Raw genomic sequence first — 18,524 nt, 5'->3', positions numbered from 1 at the left:
TCCTTCAAAGGAATTGAGCATAACTTTTGGCGTCCAAAAAATTGAGTTTTTTGTAGTTTTTCAATCATATGTCCTCAAGAAATACGGATATCGACTGATTACTTGCAATGGTGTACTTTTTCTCACTAATGGATCCCAAAGTTGGGACAATTTCCTGAAACATTTTAAAATGTTATATTTCATATTGATTTCTCGGAAAAATCTTTGAAAGCAGCTCATATATGAGAGAAGTATAAAAACGTATAAAAAAGTTGTAAAGCATTGAATTTCACATCGATTGAAAACACACGTTCATTACACAAATACAAGTTTTTTGTTAATATTTCAGATTTAAAACGTCATAGACCATTTCGTGGTCATGGACAGTCAACGACAATATCTCTGAAATTTTGCTCAACATTGATATACTCTAATATGGAAACGGGTTGAGGAACGCCGCGTCAATCGAGAATTTAGTCATCTATAATAAAAAAAACTGAGCTTTGTTTATATTCAGTTTTCCAGGGAAGATAAAATCGAAAAAAAAAACGAAAACACGCATTTTTGGCCACCAAAAAATTAGCTGAGGAAGGAACCTAGGATAGTTTTTCTGGATGAGTCGTTCAACTAATTGAATACTTATTGGAAGAATTGTTTCTCGTTGTTCTCATCGCGTTGTCAGTAAAATAAAATTCGATTAATTCAGTAGTAGTTGGGAAATATATAAGGTCCGTTCTTCGGTTGACAGTAGAAATGATTGAATTCTCGATTTGATTTTGGCTATAAAAATTGCAGCCATCGCAAACAACAAACGATACTGGATTGAGAACGATCCTTCGGCTCCAACACTGAATTGAACGCACGAAGCCGCCTCCAGTGGACAACCTCTGTAACGCCGCGCCGCCTGTTTTGTAGCGGCTACAAACGCTCGTTTCGCGTGAGCGTGTAGCCGCTCGAATATGCTTCCAGTGGACACCCGGGCTTAGTTTTGAACTAATAACCCGATAATCCCGTCTTAAGCTGCATTCACAATCAATTCGAGGGCCGAAGTGCACTTCGGCACGAAATTTACCATTCGCAATAATCTTGCAACCAAATACTCAAATGAATCAAAAATGTAATTGATCAAAACATAAGCATCAGCATCATCCATATCCGGCACGAAATTCCTTGCCGAAGTGATAGTTTGCAACTTGCAAGAAATTTTCTCTTGAATTTCATTGTGGAAGGTAACGGAGAACGCCATCTGCTGAGCTTCCGTGCCGAAGTGCACTTCGGCCCGTGAATTGATTGTGAATGTAGCTTTCAGTAATACATATAAATTTCAACATTTCAGCGTTCCTGAAATGATTCCTTCACTTTTTAGGGATAATTCACTCCGCAACTATCTGTGTCCAATAAAACGATATTTTGAATAATGAAAGGGATACCCCCTTAAGAGGAAGGCAACGAATAAAAATAAGAATTAATTCAGATGCATACCACCCGCCGATACGAATTCGACAGGAGTTTCGATCTGAATGAGCAGGCCCACCGCTAGCTGTCTGAGCGCCCGCTTGCAAATACTGTTATGCCGCCCCCAATAGGGCGCTACATCAGGGGCGTATCCAGAGAGCAAGTTCAAATATCAATAATTTTCATCAATTGAACGATTGATTATTTTTTGTACAAAATATCAATAATTATTTATTGATCCAACTCAGAAGAACTATCAACAAAATAATTGGAATTTAATTTTTGATCGTTACTGTTCATACACCACGGAACTGTTCGAATCGAATCATAGACAAGAGACAAGTTTCAATTTCGAATGCAAAATGCAACTGATCCTAGGGGGTGTATATTCCGACAAAGACCCTCATTCTGTTTTTATCTTTATTTTCGTAATTCTCTCTTCAAAATCACGTACCTACCTAAATTCGGCCAGTAGAGAGGGCGCAATTTGGTAACAGATGATTTTTTATGACATGCAATAATTGGCATAAACGATACGGCGACACTGAAAATATTCAACTACTACTACTACTACCTGGTTGTAATATTGGGAAAAAGAACATCAGCAAATTTTTCTCGTAGAATATTCAACAAAATCAGAGATGCCGTAGGAACTTTCTGAATCGATGTTTCTTTCAGAAAATTTTTCCCGAGGGCGCAATTCGAAGTTCCGGGAGGACGGAACTTCTGGGGGCGGCAGTGCCCCTCCCGGAAATTAACTGAAAGAAACACTGCAGTGAATTCACTGAATTCCGTGGATATACGGAAATTATCGATGTTGGCCACCTGTTCTCCCGATCCTTCAGAGAAAAAGTCTCTTTAAGGGGGATGGGGAGACCTTGCCGCCCCCAATGTTGAACGGAGTTGGAGAAATTTCAAAGCAGTTGGCAAAGTTTCGATCGCATATGGCAAAATTTCTATGTTTCTATGACAGTTGGCAAAATTTTAAAGCAGTTGGAGTTGGACAACCGCAAGGGTGGAAAATACCAACGAGAGAAGACTGAAGATTTATGCTGACAATCTTAATGCAGTTGTAATAGGACCTGATATGACGACCTACATACCAAGAGTAAATGGACTACCCGATGTACTGGACATTGTCGTAATGAAAGATATCAATGAAGAAATCAGCATTGATACAATAGACGGAACATCAGACCACAATCCCATAGAATTCATAGTGAGACATGGCCCAAGAATGGAAGAAAAGACACAAACCAAGGATCGCACAGACTGGGAGAAATATAAGACTTTACTTCAGGAGAAAATCACGGAAATTCTTCAAATAAACACCCGGGATGAATTAGATGAAGCAGTTGAAAAATTGGAAAATCAAATAAAAGGAGCCTATGAAGAAAGCACCAAGAGAATAAGGAAACCAATTCCGAAACATTCACATGGAGATACGCCAAGGGATATAAAGGAACTTATAAAAAAGAACAGAACACTCAGAAAAATCTACAGAACAACAAAAAGAGAAGAAGACAAGAAGAAACTGAATAAGCATATATTGAAAAATGCTTCAACAGAACTGCGTAATAACAGATGGAACCAGAGATTGTGGGAACTGAATACAATAGAACACTTGGCTTAGAAAATACAAAAATGCTTACGATGAGAAAGGACAGTTATACCTCCACTGCATGGAGCAAACGGAATGGTATATACGAGACTTTAAAACGCCGAAGCACTTGCCGACCCAATTGAGAGAGAAGCCAGAATAAACTACAGAAATTATGATGACAATGAAGATCTAGAAGAAGAAGTGGAGGCAAACGAAAATTTGATGATTATATGAAACCATAAGAGTCAACTGGTTAATAGGCAAAATGCCCGGAACCTATGAAGAAGCAGTTAAGGGTTTTTAGTGGGTCTCGAGCTCAAGAGAGTGAGAATCCCTCAGGAGAGTGTGTGTTCGTCTGTCTTGCAGATTTTCCCCCTGCCATATAGAAAAAAAAACTAATAATGAAAAGGATAACGCCTTAAGAGGAAGGCAACGAATAATAATGAGAATCAATTCCAAACGTACTCCATCGGAGAAGAAGCTATGTTGCTCATAGCATCTGCTTTTCTTTGATGGAGTGTACTCGTGCCCTGACGATGGCATATTGGCTAGCTCATTTAGATCGTAACTCCTGTCGAATTCGTATCGGCGGGTGGTATACATCTGAATTAATTCTTAATATTTTGAATATTTGAGGGCATTGTCTTCTTTTAGCAACCTAATGGAAGTAGGTATGTAAATTTCACGTTCGACTCTTGATTATCAAAGTACTGTAAATTTCAAAAGTTCAGCGTTCCTGAAATGATTTCTCTTCTCTTCTGCCATTCACTTCGCAACATCGAAGTAGGGAAGACCGAGGCGAATCGGATCAACTTTGTTTTAAGTGAAAAAAAACATATTTAAATTCAACAGATATAACTTTTACTGCCGAAATAGTAATGATTAACTATCCAGCTGTGCAATAAGCATCTTAACATCGAAATTATCCATAAATTTGAACGACTTGATATTCCAAACGACTTTAATTCAGAACTGTTATTCGTAAAAGTTAGTTGTAAGGAAATTTCTTTTGTAGTTGCTGTTGTTTATAAACTCCCTCACTTACCTTACAAACTTTTTATTGATGCGCTAGAAACTAGTTTAACTCATGCTTTATCTTATGGTGAGGATGTTATCTGTGTTGGGGATGTTAATGTTAATTTTTTGGATGTGGACTCATATTACCCCTACTTCGGAATCGCTTATTGATATTATTTTGAGCAATGAAAATGGCATTGTGACGTCGGCCTTCTCGTGTCCATCTCCCTTTTCTCGTCACACATGTGTAGCTTGTAAGATGAGAATACAGAAAACAAAGATTGAACCGCTGATTTTCGCCATCATGGACTGCAGAGGGTTCGATGAGCAGTTGCTGTTCACAGAACACACCCACTTACTGACTTACTTTATGTTGCTGTTCGATGACATTTCTGCCGCTGATTTTAAGAGGGTATTTCACATGTATGACATATGGCTCGTTCCAGAATCGCATCTTTTCAATCTGTTACGTCAATACCGTCCAATCAGAACGTAGATCTACGTCTATCTACGAATCAGAGCAAAGTCTACTCGCTCTCTTTCCTCCGATATGTAATTCTGGAACTCTACGGCGCGGTTCTCACTGGAGCGATACGATAAGCGATGCAACATGAGCAATCTTTTATCGCCCGATGCAACTTTTATCTTCGCAACACACCAGTGCACACTGAAGCGATACGATAGCCAAATCAAGCGCTTAATTGTCAATCAATTACGAAATTCTATGCTACTTTTTCCGATTTGATTCTCAATCACCTTTCTGTCGCTGAAGCGACCCGGCAGTTGTGTCGCCCAAACCGACGCGATTTCGATATTTATCGGTGTAGTATCGCGATCGCTTCAGTGTGCACTGAATAAGTTGCTTCCTTTACGTTTGCACGGTTATAACAGATCGGTGTCGGATCAGGGTCGGGATGCTTATCGAATCACCTGTCGCATCGTTTATCGTATCGCTCCAATGAGAACCGCGCCTAAAATTGATGAGAAGGAAAAGTTTTTTTCGGATACATTGATGGAGTCATTTAATAAACATTTTCCTGCGAGAGTTATTAGAACGTCGAAGAGGCGTGCACCATGGATGACTGATAGAATAAGAGGTTGATGAGGGAAAGAGACAAAGCCAAGGCTAGATATAAAAAACATGAAACTGAGGATAGGTGGGAGGAATACAAGCACCTGCGTAATTTATAATAGTGAATCAGGCTGTAAAAGAGGAGAAGCGGTTATACTTTCATCATATCACCGTGAATGCTTCGAGTGGGGAACAATGGAAGGAACTCAAATCTCTTGGAATATCGAACAAATCACGGTCTTATCTCAACTTCGATAACCCTGATGAAATTAATGATTATTTTCTGAAAAATCCATCCCTTAATTCAGATAGTTCGGTATTGGATAATTTTAAAGATAATTTGATTTGTTTGGAGGAGTTCAATTTTCGTCTTGTGGATGAGGAAACGGTTCTGAAACTCTTGCAGAATCTGAAAAATAGTTCTCCTGGTTTCGATAATCTTTCGATATCGTTTATCAAGATATGTTGTCCTTTTATCCTTCCTTTTATTGTGAACATCTTCAATACAATTTTGCTTGATTCAAAGTTCCCTACATCCTGGAAGCATGCTCGGGTTACCCCTATTCCCAAAAATCGTAGTCCTCAGCAACTCTCTGATCTTAGACCCATCAGCATTTTGTCAGGATTATCCAAGTTGTTTGAGAAAATAATGGCTGACCAACTTGCCGAATATCTTGAAAAAAATTCGATTTTGCCTGGAGTTCAATCGGGTTTTCGTACGGGATACAGCTCCACTGGCGTACTGCTGGCGGTGACGGATGATACCTGCGCTCACTCGATGACTCTAAGTGTGTGGCTTTGTTTCTGCTTGACTTTAGCAGGGCCTTTGACACGGTTAAACGTGATATTCTTTTAGCTATTTTGGAATCGTGTGGAGTTCGCGGGAATGCTCTGCGCCTTTTCGAGTCATACCTGGCGAGTCGTTCACAGAGTGTGAAGCTGGGTGGTAAAACCAGCCAGGCTAGGAATATTCTGGATGGTGTTCCTCAAGGTTCAATCCTCGGCCCTCTCCTTTTTTTGGTTTACACCGGCCAGTTCATCACGTTTATTCAATATTGTAGGGTCCTTATGTACGCCGATGACTTTCAACTCTATTATGATTTCACCATAGATGACCTGGATGATGCAGCATTGAAAATGAATGAGGATCTGAATCGACTGGCCGACATTGCCGCGAAACATGCGTTGAAACTGAATGCGAAAAAATCATCTGCTCTCGTATTTGGTTCGAACAAGAACAAACAAATTATTAAGGACAGATACAAACCGACAATAAATAATGATGGCATTCAATTTGTTGATAACGCAAGAGACTTGGGTTCGATAATAGACGATTCTCTCAGGTTTCGTGAGCACGTGGTGAGTGTGGTTCGGAGGGCGTATGGTGCGTTAAAATTGCTGTACCCACATAGGTCGTGCCTTCCAGTGCATACTAAGAGGGTTCTGTGCGAATCTTTGGTCCTGTCGCAGTTCACTTATTGTTCACCTGTCTATAGTTTTTGTCTAGACAAAGAAACTTTGTACCGGATCCAACGTGTACAGAATTCCTGTATTAGGTTCATTTATCGAATTAGGAAGTATGATCATGTGTCACATAATTTGGAAGAATTGGGTTGGCTTCCGATGAGGATTTCTTTTGAATTTTTTTCTTCATGTGCATTTCACAATATCATTCTAAAGAGAAGCCCACCATATCTCTTCAATAGATTGGTATACAGAACAGACGTACATAACATCAACATACGTCGAAGAAATATTTTGTTGTGCCCCCGTCACAGAACATCTACTTTTAAAAGAAGTTTCAGTTATAATATATGTAAGCTGCACAATGGTGTTCCTAATCATTTGAAACTATTGAATTAAAATATGTTCAAGAAAAAGATCAAAACTTATCTTCTCGATTCCGCAGTGTAGTTTCTCTGTCATCTCAGTAAATTTTTTGTCTCTTGAAATGCTAATATTTATATATTTTGCTTCTGCTGACTATTTAAAATTTTCTCTCTGTTTTTAATTTTAGATTAAGATATGTTCAAATGTGCATTTTGTATATAACAAGGGTTAAGTGGTAGAGCACCCTCGGGTGAACTTCCCCTTGAGATTTTTCGTGAAATAAAGACCTTATTATTATTATTATTATTGTTATTAAATTCTGAAAAATTCTGAGGAGAAATCAGAACAACGGAAATATCCCATTCGCTTCAATTCTCGGGGCGAATAGGTTCGTAACATAACATATGACTAAATGAGGAGTATCTTTAAGATCAAAGCTTTGGAATCATCAAAAACATTGTAATAATGAATAGCAATATTTATACCTATTATTCATTAACACACTGTAAACTGTTTGGTCAGGACTTCATTTGTGCCTTCTTTCAATATTTCCTGCAGCCATTCTCCCACATTCGTCTTCTCTTGGTATGTGCGAACCATCGAAAATGACATTACAAGGCATTATTGATCTCTAATATAAAAAAATCATTTCAAAAGAGTGATCCAATTCGCCCTCGATGACGCGATCCGAATAACCTCATATTGAATACTTTCGAAATGAACATTTTACACATTCATTTTTAATGCTGTGCTCAAAAATTGGAGTGTTCTCCAAAAAAAACCCTTTTCAGTTAATATAAGCAGTTCAATTGGAAGTTTCAACAAACAATTTCGGAATGACACGACTGTGGCATGATGTGTGAAGGGGAACGGGGTTGTAACACGGTGTTCGTTAAAGTCCGTATCAACACATTCGTACTTCTCGGAGTTGATAAAAATCGGATGCAGGATAATTTTAAACCTGAGTTGGATGGTTTCCTCCTTCCAGTTATTTCTCAGGCCAAAAGTTTGGGTTTATACCTGAATTCTGATTTTTCCTTTCAAGTTCATGTCAAGAATAAATTAGGGGTTGCCTATGCTCGTCTAAAGAAATTATATCGGTTCAGAACATCTTTATCTAGTAAGTCTAAATAACAGCTATGTAATTCCTTGGTGCTATCGCTGTTTGACTATGCTGATGTAATCTATAAAAGTTCGTTGACTGTAGGTTTATGTGATTCTATACAAAAATTGCAGAATTCTTGCATGCGTTCTTCGTTTATGATACCCTACCGAGAGCATATAACACCTCATTCAAATTATTTATCGATTCTCAATATGGCCAATAGAAGAAGACTACACACATTGGTTTTTGTGCACAGAATTCTGAAAACTGGTCATCCTCCTTACTTGAGGCGGTTATTTAGTGCTCGTATCTCTACACCACAAGGTACGTTGACAACTTTGTTATCACAGAACTGAAGACTTCCACTGTTCATTCCGTATAGCTGCTCCCCAGATGTGGAATGAGCTTCCTAATGACGTCAAGCAATTTTCCCCAAGCAGGTTCAGGAGAGTGGTCACAGCAATATGTCTTGGGAAACAAAGGGATGCCTGCTGAGTACCTTGCTTTGTCAAGTAAGGGGGAAGGATGCGTTTTATAGCCTCTCCTCTCAAATGCCAACCTCACCTACTCGCGGTGCACCCTGATCTTACGAACGAGGCTCTGGCGACCGAACATGAGCGGTATAACTCTGTTTACCACAATTACGTAGCCTAAACATTGGCTTGAGCAGGAAATGGCTTTCTGCGTTGCTCAAGTTACGTCTCAGACCTTGTCGTCTCAGGATACCTGTGCCACAAGATTACCTAGTCGTAGCCGCAACCAAAGTTGCACTGACAGCGTTACCAGTGCAGCTTTTGAACACCTTCTAACGCAGCTCCTACAAAAAGATGGATCAGTCGAACAGGACAAAATTCGTATCCGGAGGTAAAATACCCTCCCATTCGGATCTCCGGGGAAGGGTGCCTGAGCGAGTGAATCATCGAACAAACACCAATAAAAAGCACATAGCTTTTGCAGCATGGAACGTCAGAACCTTGCTAGACAACCCCAAGGCCGACCGACCAGAGAGGCGTACTGCCCTAATCGATAAGGAACTGCAACGAACATCCATTGCAATAGTTGCTTTAAGCGAAACACGCTTTTCGGACGAAGGTAGCTTGGTAGAACAAGCGTATACTTTTTTCTGGAAAGGCTTGCCGGAAGGCGAAATCAGACAACATGGCGTAGGCTTTGCCATTAGAAACGACCTGGCCGCCAAACTTACCGAAAATCCAGTTGGTATCTCAGAACGTTTAATGACCCTACGTTTTCCTGCAGCGAATAACACGTTTGTGAACATCATTGCAGTATACGCACCCACTTTGAACTCCTCTGACAACTTAAAGGACACTTTTTACGACACACTCGTTGCTACATTAAGTAAAATCCCAAAACGGGAACGAATTATTCTCCTTGGAGTCTTCAACGCTAGAGTGGGCAGAGGTCAAGACTCAGAACTAGCGCCTTCAAATATCCAAACTACAAAACCCTTCTACAAAGGACAGATTCACAGCTGCCGTCAAAGATAGCCTAACACCACCGGATTATAACGACGACATTGAGACTCATTGGCTCCGTTTCAAGTCATCCCTTACAAATACAGCGAAAGAAATACTGGGCACAGAACGCTCCCGAAAATCCCCAGACTGGTTTGCCGACATCGAAACTCATATCGCACCCCTTTTGGACGCAAAACACAAAGCGATGAAAACCGCAATTAACAAGCCTGGCGATGTTGCAGCCCAAATAGGTTTCATAAACATAAAACGCGAGGTCCGTCAAGAAATAAGAAAAATCAAGGACAGCTGGTGGAAAGAAAAAGCTAGGGAAATACAAGCTTACGCCGATAACCATGACTACAGGCGTTTTTTCGAAGCTATTAAAACTGTTTACGGTCCAAGCAGAAAAGCTAGCTTTCCTATAAGAGATGCTCATGGAGCTATTCTAACTGATGATAGAAAAATTCTCGAAGGATGGAAGGAGCATTACTCACAGGTCTTGAATCAAAATAACGACTCGGATTTATCCATTTTAGAACTGCTCCCCGCGTATAGTCCGATGACATCGCTTGATGACAAAATCTCAATGTCGGAAATCATAAGCGCGATTAAAAATATGAAAAATGATAAGTCACCTGGTCTAGACGGCATTCCGGCGGAGATATTCAAAGCCTTGGATGAGGACATTGTCAATAGTCTCCTAATACTATTCCGCAAGATCTGGGAGCGGGGAGATGTGCCACAGGACTTCAGAGACGCTTTGGTTATCAACCTTTATAAGAACAAGGGCGATACGTCGAATTGCAACAATTACAGGGGCATATCGTTGCTTAATGTGGCCGGTAAAATTCTCTCGAAGATTATGGCTAATCGTCTGGTTCCACTCTTAGAGAAGCTTTTACCTGAATCCCAGTGCGGCTTTCGACCAAATCGAGGTACGGTGGACCTAATTTTTACACTGCGACAGCTACAAGAAAAGGCCCGTGAACAACAATCAATGATTTATACAGCCTTCATCCATTTAAGCAAGGCATTCGACTCGGTGAATCGGAGAGCGCTATGGAAAATCATGGCACGTCTAGGAGTACCCGAAAAATTCCTAGCAGTGTGTAAAAGCCTTCATACCAACAACACCGCTAGAATACAGCATAATGGCTCTACAACCGACCATTTCTCAACCAACTCTGGAATAAAACAAGGCTGCGTATTAGCGCCTTTACTGTTCAATATTTTCGCCATAGCTGTATCGATAATTGCTGACATGAGCATGCCCGTAAGAGGTGTTGGGATAAGATTCAGATTTGATGGAGGCCTGTTTAACCTGAAGCGCCTCAGAGCAAAAACCCGTACCAAGTTTATCACGGAACTTCAATATGCAGACGACTGTTCACTCATCGCTAGCAGCTCAGAGAATCTACAGATAATGATGGACACCTATAAACATATATACGAAGCTTTAGGCCTTAGACTCAATATTGACAAGACCAAAATCCTGGTAAGTCCGCCAGAAAGCCTTCAAACAGATATCAGCCTGGACAATGAAACTCTAGAACAGGTCGAGCAGTTCAAATACTTGGGAAGCTTCATAAATACTAGGGCTAACCTTGACACGGAAATACACAACCGTATCAATTCGGCATCACGGGCATTCTGGAAGCTGAAGGACAGAGTGTTCCAAAATCACGACCTCAATCTGAAGACCAAGACAGCTGTTTACAGAGCAGTGGTCCTCCCAACGCTTCTTTACGGAAGCGAAAGCTGGACTCCCTACAGGCGACATATTAAACAGCTTGAACAGACGCAGCAACGTCATCTAAGACAGATAATGCACATCAGATGGTTCCACAAAGTTTCGAATGCAGAAGTCCTGCAGCGCGCGAGTTGTACAACAATTGAGACTCAAGTAACGAGGGCCCGACTCAGATGGAGCGGCCACATTCTGAGGATGCAAGACACAAGACTCCCCAAAATAGCTCTATACGGCGAACTCACTGAGGGAGCCCGGAAACCAGGAGGCCAGTATAAGCGGTTTAAGGATACACTACATCAATCCCTAAAATCAGTTAATGCTAATCATAACTGGGAACAACTAGCGTTAGACAGGTCACAGTGGAGGTCTTTGGTCCACAGTTATAATGGAGAATCGAGAAGGATACAGCGGCGGCCAGATCTGGTTGGAGACTATCCATGCCCTGAGTGTGGAAGGATCTGCGGTCACGGTTGGGTTTCTTTAGTCACAGGAGGGCACTCAGTCGCAACTAGCACTAAGAAGTTACAAGTCTGTTCGAATTTTTTTTTTTTCTTCTTCTTTTTGTAGATTTATTCCCGGTAACGGGATACAGCAATGATGATGATGATGATGATGATGTTGCTTTGTCATTTTGGTTTGATGTTTGATCGTGTCCTCGATTGACTTCCCTTCGCTTGCGCGTGTACGCGTGACGCCCTCGTTCGCCTTCTTTATCCCCCTTCGCGGCGCACGTGATTGTATTTTTATTTTTGATTCTCTTATGCTTTCCATGCTATTCGTAGCATCGATGACCGGCACGCTATCGACTTCGTCTTTGTTTTCTGCTAGATGTAGTATAGAAGTTGTGTAATATATTTAACGGGGCCACACACCACAGAGTTCTGTGCATCGGTTTCTTAATCGTTGTGTGGTCCTATTTCTCATGTTGTTGTTCATGTATCCTTCTCCGTATATTGTAGATTTCTATGACAAATAAATTACTGATTGATTGATTGATTCTTCTGAATATCAACGGATTTCTTATTTCGATCCGATTTACCCATTGATCCGATTCGCCTCGGCGTACACTATTTTGAAACTTTGAGAGCGTCTGCCTTTCTTTAACAGTTAGCAATATTGTCAGCCAATTTCATGTTTCATTTTTCAATATCCAATTATAACATATACAATATGAAGAGTTCAGACTTCTGGAAATGATTTCTTGACCTTTTTGCGATCATTCACAACGCAAAGATCACTGTCCGATAACGTAGTATTGAAACTTTGTGGGCGTCTGTCTCCTTTTAGCAACCGAATTAATGTCTGCCAATTTCATGTTCGACTTTTGAATATCTTCATAATAAAATATCAAAATTTCGGCCTTCCTGGAATGGTTGAAATTTATTTTTTTCTCTATCCAAATAGCATTTAGCAACGGCAAAAACATCTGCCGAAAAAATTCATTTTCTCAATTATTGTGTTCCAAAGGAGATGCCAAAATAAATCTGCCCAAAAAGACTGCAATTTCATCCTTTTCACCTATAAGGTTGCGCTGCGCACTAGAGAAAGCAACGTCTCTCAGCTGGCAGAGGTATCGTTTTCTGTTTGAGTCCAAGGAATCATATATTGAAGAACCAGCCTTCCACAAATTCTTGCTCTTCCGACGTTGCTAGCTGTCCTACTATTTAGTTACATAGGTCGGTTACCGAATAAAATATGTTTATTGGTGTCTTGTTTCGATTGACATAAGATGCAGAAACACTAGCAAACTTCTGTTCGAAATAAAATACCTAATGGTTATTATTGACATTGACGGTAAATGTCAATATTTGGTGGCGTTCCTTTCCTTACCTATTGAATTATGAGACTATGGAGAGTAGCGAGAAGGAGAACGATCGACGTACTGAAAATGTGTCTCCAAAAACGGGGAACGTAGGGTAGGAGTCGCTGCAATCGCTACGTTTATCGTTAAGGGGTGGGGATTTAAGCGTCAATTTGAAATGAACAACCTCCATTTTATTTTAGGTTATGTTTTATTCTTTTTTTTTTCTGATGATTTTTCAAATACGTTTCTTCAAATCTATAATGAATATGTATTTTCTGATTTATATGCAATGAAATACCATTCACATCGTTAAGGGGACTGAGTAATCAGCTTTATCATTCATAATAAATGACAAAATCAATGAAATTTAAAAGAAATCACTAATAAAAAAAAATTATACCTATGTACATAATATGTTCATCATTGTTTATTGAAAACAGGATATGTTAGTTGGTTTAATGTAATCTTCCAAATTATATACATTCGCAGTGAGAAGTGAAACATATCAAGACAACAAAAGGTAGCAATCTCAGATTTATCACTTATTAGAGTAGATTCTGTTTCCAATACTCAGCTGAGAACTGGTATAGACCATATATTATGTTATGCCAACAAAATTCTTCAAGAATATCCACTTCTGTTCATGTAGTTTTATTGGTTAGGTATTAGTATTCAGAAGAGTCCACTTCTCACTTGGGATGACAATTTCGATTTCGTGTATAATGAATCCATCATCTTTTTTGATATCTTGATCGCAAAAGTTCTCTTAACACACAAGTTGATTAAGAGTCGATTCATGAGGTAAAGTTTTTTCCAATTTTCTCTCAAAAATGCACTCGGAAATTTTATCTTTTCTCCTTATCTTTCCGATGCCAAAACACTCTTACACTAGCGCACACTTCAACATTTCACCTTGGTCATATGTTGTTCTCTTATCAAAAATCAAAAATAATTAAATTATTCTAATCATCTGTCACTAGGAAGACAGTTCACTCAGCGAACTTCAACTGGTTTAAATCAAAATTTCGTCTTCCCGTGATCGCCAGCGCGACTATTGGCAAAAACATGAACTACCCTATTGGTTCATATTTTACTGGACAAAAAATCTATGGTCTCACAGAAGAGATCGTTCTCCTTCTCTCTACTCTCCATAATCGTAACTAAGATGTTTAAAACTATGGTAATCACTGATTCTATCAGTTTCGTTTTTCTCATTGTAGGTAGCGCTTTTCAGAAATTGACAGTTAATTGTCAATTGATAACGTGCGTTCAAAAAAATTCGTCGTTAAGTAGGCTATGGAATTTTAAACGTCGATATTGCGTATCTAAACGTAGTTCTTAGCTTGTGTTCTATTCTTATTACAGGTTAGGTGTCAAGTTAGCGTTTTGGATTAAATTTTGGTTAAATTAAAATTATCAGCAAATGATAAAGATGGTTTTTACCGACGTACAAAAAGCATTCATTATTGAATCCTACTTCAGAAATGGGGAGAAAATAGAAGGCGAGTGGAAATATTCTGTTGAGAAATGTCTCAGCGACTTCAGGATCGAGTATCCCAACGTTGCTGTAGATTACCAATCTTTCCAGAGTACTGTTTCGCGATGTGTGAGCGTTTTTCGTGAAACAGGTAGCGTTTAAAGAAAAAAAGGAAGTGGTCGACCAAAGAAGAGAACACCCGAGTTAATCGAAAATGTTGAGAATGTGATGACAGAAGCTCCACGAACCTCTGTTCGGGTTTTATCTCAACTAGCTGGAGTCTCTGTTGGTACATGTCACACAATTTTGAAAGAAGACATCAATTTGTATCCTTATAGATTGACATGTTATCAGAAGATTGAAGATGTTGATTACCCTCGTAGAATGGCCTTCTGTCAGTGGTTTCTAAACTAATTCATCGATAACCCGAATAAAGTTTTCTTCTCCGACGAAGCCTGGTTTCATCTTTCTGGATATGTCAACTCCCAAAATATGAGAATGTGGAGCAGTCAAAAACCAGAAAATTTTTACATTGAGACACCACTTCATTCTCAAAAAATTGGAGTTTGGTGTGCTATCAGTCGGAGAAGAATTGTTGTCCTATTTTCTTTGACGGAACTTTAACAGCAGAACGCTATAAAGAGGATATTATCATGCCTTTTATAGCTGAATTAAATTTCGAAGAACGGTCAAATAGTTATTTTCAACAAGATGGAGCCAGAGCACACACAGCTATAGAAACATTGGCTACACTAAGGAATATTTTTCAGGATCGACTCATTAGCCTCAATACTGAAAATGAATTTCCTTCAAGATCGTGTGATCTTACACCATGTGATTTCTTCTTATGGCCTCATTTGAAGAATTCTATCTTCCAATCACCCATTTCTAATCTGGACGAACTCAAGACTAGGATCATTGAAAAAATTCATCTAATTAACGATGATCCGTTTATATTGAATAATGTCTTTGAATCTCTCAAAAGAAGATGTGAGAAGTGTTTGGAGCAAAGAGGAGGACATTTCCAACAGCTACTTTAATTATATAGAACTCTTAAACGTGAAACTCATTGTAATGAAAATCCTATAATTCAGTTTCTTCAGTTATGGCAGAGACTGCCTCTGGTTATGGATTTTCACTGTCAGCGTCAATTCAATATTTTATTCATTGAGAAATAAACATATTCTGAGGTTCTTAGTGTGATTTATTTCTATTACCTACTGTAATAGGTACAACCTTTTCACATAATTGTAAGTACAAAAACCATAATACTCGATTCGTTCAAGATTCACGTCTTTGACTTATGAACTCAGGTTAATTTTTCCAATCGCCTCAGATTTTTTGGATTCTTGTGATCTAATTCAATGAAAAAATGCTAATAAATCATTATTGAATGTGCAAGTAATTTTTTCTGAGAAATTGCCTTTTCATACAAAATTACGATAAATAGGTTAATGTCATCAATGTTTACATTTGGCTGTGATGACTGATGAGTGTGATGTAAGGAAAGAATTACGTTCAGTCACAGAAAATCAACCTACAAAATTCCATAGCCTACTTGACGACGAATTTTTTTGAACGCACGTTATTTGAATGTGAATGTAAATTACGAATGTGTCGTATTTATAAGCAATTATTGGTGTTGGAAATTGAGGCAAATCCAAATCTCAGATGAACAGACGGGACGGATAGGCCTAACAGTTTTATAGTAATTTCAGCAATATTTATCCCCTGTCACTGTATTGGATATACGTAATTTAATGTAATGTGAGTATAAACATATTGAAAAACAAAGTAAATCCAATCGAGTCTGTTCTACGAATATTTTTCACGAGTGTAGTGTGAACTCCGTTTCGTTTAACTAAATATATAGGTCGGTAACTTTATACATCACAGCATGTATCAAATCTGGTAGTTCTGATTTTTTGCAGACTTGTGCATGATGTTGGCCTTATGAATAATCCAAGTTCGTGACCTCGAGCGCCGAACGCAAAAATAACGCTAAAAAATCGTTATGTATTCAAATTTTGGAGATTATAACCCTGACAGCTGATTTCAAGATTGTTTCACTGAGAGAAAACTCCGCAGTATTGACATTGCTTTTCGTTTTTCTGGCTTCTTCTTCCTTTCTGTCACAAGTTACTCTCCAGTTATTTCGTCTCCACATAGACAACAGTGTTCTCTGAATTTGAACAGCTCAGAAACTGATCTCGTGGGCCTTGGTGGCGTAATATTTGATTTACCACTGCTAACAGTTACTTTAATCAACTTCGGATTGTTGTATTTCATCTGAGAAGCACATATACTCGTGATATCTCATTTACATTCTTCAAGAAATGCTTATTTATTTTATCTTATGTTCTTAAGGGCAATACTCGACTCAAAAAAGGGTTTTTACACCTCTTTCCTTCACTAGGCGCACTTCACCTTCATTTAAAGTCTACTTAGATATAAAACTCAAACCCACGCTGAGACTGGGATCAGACATTATGTAGATTTTGAGTTTAACCGGCACTCACGTGATGGGCAGCAGGCCAATTGAAATATTGACAAGTCATAGAAGCGGATATGAAATTTTTTCTTTTTAAATCCCCAAGTAGGTCGAGTGTCTCAACGATTTAATAATCTTACAGCGTTGCCAAATTTCAGTGTCCCTCAGCTAAGTTTCCATTAAACGGTACCGCTTAAGTGTGGGTGGAACCTAGCAAAGAGGGACTTTCGAGTAAGCGATGTAAACGGGCGTTAACCTCGGAAACTATTGGGTGTACAGCGACAGTTCTGGTATCATATTGTAGCAAATTTATCTAGATTATAGTAAAATGTCTAAAACACTTGTCACTTTTGGCAAGCATCAACATTTCAGAAAATCGGGGATATGGGATTAGGTTCGTGGCGGCGCCACCATGTCATTTGCTTCGTTCTATTCTTGTTCTACCAAAGGAAGTCCAATGATACTCTCTCGTTTTATTTTGTTTTGCGTTGATATCGAATGTTGATCAACGAGTTCAAAATATGAGCTGGTCCATTTTGTCAGCTGTTAAGGAATATTTGTGCTTTACAGTTCAATTTTCGTTGTAAAAACAAATCTGTCAATATTTCAACACTATCGAATGAGGGTTCGAAGGAGGATTTACTGTTCTTCTTCAAGATGATTTCCGTTTGACAACTTGAATTCGTGAAGGGGTAATTCAATATGATTTTAATAAAACACAGTTGATTGGTCAAATGTCCAATATATATTCAGTTGACGGAAAGGGAATTTTCACTATATCTACTCAGGAAGGATATTTGACGTAACAGACTCGAATAGATTTATGTGTTTCTGATTCTCAATACATGCTCACAATTCACATTACGTATTTCCGATACAGTTTCTTTGAAATATTGCTGAAGTTTCCATGAAACTTAGGTATATCGGTCGCGAATGCTCGTTCATCTGATTTGGTTGTGCTTTAAATACCCAAAACACCGAATTCTCAGATGAAGCTCTTGATTGTCCATACAGAAAACTGAACTTACTGAACGACATGTTGAATAAATGAATGTTCTACACCCCATTCTCGAAACTAATACATTTTCACACACTAATAATCGCTTATAAATACAACATATTTGTACGTCGTAGGAAAGTATTCAAATTATTTTCAAATATCGAATGACAATGCTCTGTCAAATTCTAAACAACACTACATACAGTGGGAAAAATAAAACTGATCCCATATCCCCACGAAATTAAAAACAAAATCGAATCAGTGAATACACCAGAGTTTTAGACATCTTAGATTATAGAGATTAGTCTTTGCTGTGATCGATGTCGATATCAACGCAGAAAAAAATAAAACGAGACACTATCATTTGACTTTCTTTGGTAGAACAAGAATATAACGAAGCGAATGACATGGTGGCGCCTCCACGAAACAAATCCCACATGCCCGATTTGGTGAACTGATGATG

At 38.8% G+C, this 18,524-nt stretch overlaps 1 protein-coding gene across 2 annotated transcripts in view; it reads right to left on the bottom strand.

Annotated features, from left to right (window-relative positions):
• Positions 1-18,524, bottom strand: part of LOC123310584 (cytosolic carboxypeptidase 2-like) — a 799,664-nt gene that overhangs the window by 290,915 nt on the left and 490,225 nt on the right. The window lies entirely within an intron of this gene.

The sequence above is a fragment of the Coccinella septempunctata genome, chromosome 3 (genome assembly GCF_907165205.1).
Source record: "Coccinella septempunctata chromosome 3, icCocSept1.1, whole genome shotgun sequence".
Taxonomy (NCBI): Eukaryota; Metazoa; Arthropoda; class Insecta; order Coleoptera; family Coccinellidae; genus Coccinella; species Coccinella septempunctata.
Note: the sequence above shows the minus strand (reverse complement) of the source record. Positions and strands in the feature narration are given on the sequence as shown.